This window comes from Anomaloglossus baeobatrachus, assembly GCF_048569485.1.
Source record: "Anomaloglossus baeobatrachus isolate aAnoBae1 chromosome 5 unlocalized genomic scaffold, aAnoBae1.hap1 SUPER_5_unloc_13, whole genome shotgun sequence".
NCBI lineage: Eukaryota > Metazoa > Chordata > Amphibia > Anura > Aromobatidae > Anomaloglossus > Anomaloglossus baeobatrachus.
Genome location: NW_027441788.1, coordinates 587,471 through 592,474, shown reverse-complemented (window position 1 = coordinate 592,474; position 5,004 = coordinate 587,471).

Below are 5,004 nucleotides of genomic sequence, written 5' to 3'. Positions count from 1 at the left end.
ACCAAAGAAAGTATGCGGCGATCATCCACCACTGTTGTCATCCGTGGACGCCCAGGCCTTTTTGAGTTCCCAAGCTCACCAGTCAATTCTTTTTTCTCAGAATGTACCCGACTGTTGATTTTGCTACTCCAAGCATGTCTGCTATCTCTATGATGGATTTTTTCTTTTTTTTCAGCCTCAGGATGTTATGCTTCACCTCAATTGAGAGTTCCTTAGACCGCATGTTGTCTGGTCACAGCAACAGCTTCCAAATGCAAAACCACACACCTGTAATCAACCCCAGACCTTTTAACTACTTCATTGATTACAGGTTAACGAGGGAGATGCCTACAGAGTTAATTGCAGCCCTTAGAGTCCCTTGTCCAATTACTTTTGGTCCCTTGAAAAAGAGGAGGCTATGCATTACAGAGCTATGATTCCTAAACCCTTTCTCCGATTTGGATGTGAAAACTCTCATATTGCAGCTGGGAGTGTGCACTTTCAGCCCATATTATATATATAATTGAATTTCTGAAGATTTTTTGTAAACAGCTAAAATAACAAAACTTGTGTCACTGTCCAAATATTTCTGGACCTAACTGTATATATTCCATGAGCTGGAATTGGTGACATATATACATTACCCTCACTGTCAACACCTCTATAACCGCTAAAGCAGAACAGCCACAGCCTAATTTACTTATTGTCTGTCAATTCAGTAATTGTCCTGACAAAATGGGGGCGCCAGAGGGCTGTTTCTCTGATAACATCTATTACTCTGCTTTACATGTGAGTGTTACTATAGGGATTGCTACTATGACCCCATAATAGTGGCAATAGTGGGAAGTTATCTACTTCTATGGACTCTTTACATTAGTATATTGTACGCTCCACTCTATTTCTCCTGGATACTCTATACATACTGTAATACTTAGTGGATACTTATACACATATATCTTTGCATAATTTGCATCCTATTACTGTTGTACACTGGAGATCAAAATTAGAGAACAATGTATGATCACATGCTTTTTTCAGAAATAATGTAATCTATATTGTTGAACATTTGCAGGTTTTATGTAAGGGGTGCACCATGCCACTAGCGCAGGGTTTTACAAAAGATCCAAAGTTTATCAACATAAAACTTTTGTTTTGCCCAAAACGTGATGATCATAATTAGAGAACAGCAATGACTGTGTACCGCCCCCGTGTCAGCAGCCAGAACTGCTCGAATCCGGATCCGCGGTGGCTCGAGGGGTCTCCGGACCCGGGAGGAGTCGTGCGGCCACTCGAAATAAAAGGGGGGTATTTACAGGGGGTTGTGTGTTTATGATGCCACCCACAGTGTGTGTTAAGGTGGAGTACCACCGCTGCCATTGGGAGCACCCAGTGGCGATGGGATGGCAGCCAGGTGTTTAACCCCTCCGTGGGTAGGGGGGAATACCCCGGGGTTCGGTGATGCTGACAAAGGGATGCCGTTGGGGAGGTAAGGGTCACTGCGTACTCACTCAGTACAATGATGCTGACACCGACAACTTGTAAACCAAAGTTCTGAGCACCGCTGCAGCAGGGAGGGAGCATGCCTGGATCCCGTGCCCGATGGTGTTGCTTGTTAGACTATGGCCTTTTCCTTGGCATCTTTCTACTGATTGGCCCCTGTAATGTAGAACTAGTCGGGTCCCGCTCACCCGTATGGCTAACAGAGTGAGCTTGCTCTGAGGGTTCAAGCTTGGGATTTTCTGGACTGTACATTGGGAAAGTCATATTCCCCTCATTGAGCTAGTACCCCGATTTTGTAGCAGGTGGAGAACGAATCTTGAAGGCTCCGTCCTCGTCGGGTGAATTACCAGGACACTTGAAGCTACTTCCCGGCCTAGGTCCACTTACCCCGTCGTGCCCTGGCCCCTGCCCGGAGATGGCACAAGGCCGCCGGCTGCCCTCCTCGGCAGTTCTGTGCCCCTTGTCATGATCCCCTGCGAGCGGGGTTCCAGCTCCTACCAGGCCCAGACAAATGTCTGCCACCTAGTATTCTCAAGGAGCCCTGCTCCCAACCTCCTCCAACAGTACTCCTCTCTCAACTGTCTCATGACCTCTCCTCTTGAGAGTCACTCCACAACTGTCTGCTCCTGACACTCCAGACCCTCCCTACCAACCCCCCAAGTGGGCGGCCCTATTCCCTTCAGGCTACCCAATGGTGTGTCTGGTGGGTGTGGTGCAGAGTGTTTCTAGGATTTTGATTATCATGTTCTTAGCAACACCAAAGGCCAGGGACCCGTAACCAAGTAGGATGCGGATACTGTGCAGAAGGGCAGATTGCACAATACCCTGTGACGACCTGATAGGCCAGGGCGTCACAACTGTAACACAGAGAAAGATTATAACTGCATTTTCAGAAGATAACAGTCACCAATCAGTAGGACGTGTACAGGCCGTCGCTGTGAATGACTTCAGCACATCTATGACCACAGGACATCACTAGTCTCTCACATTGCTCTGGTGTGATTTTGGTCCACTCTTCTTCCAGTCTCTTCCACAGTTCTTTGACTGTTGTGGGTTTCTTGGTCATAACTTTGTCACCAAGGATTTTCCAGAGGTTTTCTTTTGGGTTTAGATCAGGACTCAGTGCGGCCATTTCAGTGTGTCAATGTTTTCAAGGAACTGCTTTACCCATTTTGCTGTGTGACAGGTGGCATTGTCCTGCATGAAAATTGCTGGCTGATTGAGTGATGAGCGCAATTAAGGGTCCACATGTTGTGAAGAAGTTTCTGATCCACACTTGCATTCACTCTGCCATGTTGCTGTATGAGAGGTCCAAGTCCTGCTGCTGAAAACATTCCACAAACCATTACACTTCCTCCACCGCCTTTCACTGACTTCTTCACACACTTGGGGTTCAGTCTTTCCCCAGTTTGTCGACGAACATACATGTTTCCCATCAGACCCAAATAAAATTAAATTTGCTTTCATCACTAAAATGAACTGTGGACCACTTCTCCTCTGTCCACACAGCATGCTCCTCACCAAAGGTGAGTCTAGCCTTGCAATTCATTCTGCTAATGAGAGGTTTGGTCACTGCAGAGTGGGATTTAAGTCTAAATGCTCTTAAACGCTGTGACACTGTAGACGACAGATCTTTACTCTGTTCAGTGCTGAACTGGCGAGCAATTCCAGCTCCAGTGTTGAAACAATTACCCATGGAGAGTCTCCCCATTATCCAGTCCTCTCTTGCATTTGTCTTTCGAGGGCGACCAGCCTTCTTGGGGGGCTTGAAAAAGTTTGTGATGTTGTAAAGATGAAATATTTTAGAAATCACAGACATAGAAGGACCAACTTCTCTTTCTATGGCTGATAAAGTCACTCCTTTGGCTTTCATCTGGACAACCTGCTACTGGAGGGTTTCAGTCACTTTGGAACGGCACACCATTTTTACAAGGTCAGTGAAAACTGGAAAGTTAGGCTGCCAGTTACATAGGGTTTGTCAGATAATTAAGGAAATTAGCACCAGGTACAGATTAACAACAATAACTTGCAGGAGCTGAAAGTGTTCTCTAATATTCTCTAATATTGATCAGTGTTCTTTTACATTTATCTCATTTACATTTTTATTATGTGCTTTACAATAAATTCAATTATGAAATAAGTGGAAAATCCTTTCCTCATGTTAGTATCATATTTGCCCGAAAATAAGACATCCCCTGAAAGTAAGACCTAGTGGAAGTTTTGCTGATTTGCCAAATATAAGACATCCCCAGAAAAAGACCTAGGAAAGTGTCCATTTGTAAACATGCCTGCCGAACAGAACAACATGCAGGGCATGCAGATAATATATTAATAATATAATATTTATTCACTTATATAGTGATTAATTCCACAGCACTTCACATACAATAGCAACACTGTCCCCATTGGGGCTTACAATCTAAATTCCCTATCAGTATGTTTTTAGAGTGTGGGAGGAAACCGGAGTACCCGAAGGAAACCCACGCAAACACGGGGAGAAAATACAAACTCCTTGCAGACGTTGTCCTTAGTTGGACTAGAACCTAGGACCCCAGCGCTGCAAGGCTGCAGTGCTAACCACTGAGCCACCGTGCTGCCGAGATATATGATAATTTGTAGCCCGCTGACGTTGTCCCCTACCTTCAATGTTGCAGAGCAGCTGCATTCATGACATGACCGTCACCCAACTCCAATATAAATTTCTGCAGTCGTCACTTGTAAATCTGCAGGGAAGAGGTCTGTCATCTGCCGCCATCCCCCACACAGTCTGCCATTATCTCGTCGCTTACCGCCATAGCGAACGGTACGCTGTCCCTCCTGCGCTGTCCTGTGGTGACCTTCCCTGGTGGCGGGAGCTGTCATATCTCACACCGCGGCCATCACTTGTAAATGTGCAGGCAAGAGGCTCGTCACCTGCCGCCAACCCTGTACACACTCTGCCATTAACCTGTTGCTTGCCGCCATAGCGAACAGCACGCTGTCCCTCCTGCGCTGTCCTGTGGTGAGCGCCCCCTGGTGGCCGATAGCAGCCATATCTCATGCTCTATCCCTGGGGAGCTGATGTGATGAGCTCCTCCGGTGGCTGGAAGCTGCAATACCGTCCCTGCTTCACAAGTGGTCCAAGAGCTGCTGTGAGAAATCGTTACAATCTCCAGACCGTGTGTGGGAGATCTTTACAATTTGGCCATTACAGTCTCTAGACCGTGTGTGGGAGCCAGGTACTTTACGGCCCTTATTTTTAGTGGTTCTTTGTGTGAGTCAGGCACTCAGTGTGTCACTTTGATTCTTTGATTCTTTAGGCCTCACTCACACACAGTGATTCTGGTACGGTACGTATATTACGGTATAGTTTTTATACCATACGTACCAGAATCACGGACATATATGCAGACCCATTATAATCAATGTGTCTGCGCACACATCAGTGATTTCTCACGGACTGTGTGTCCGTGCTGCGCACCCGCATGTCCGTGTGTTCCGCACAGAGACATGTCTGGTTTTCTCCGGCAGCACTGATGTCACACG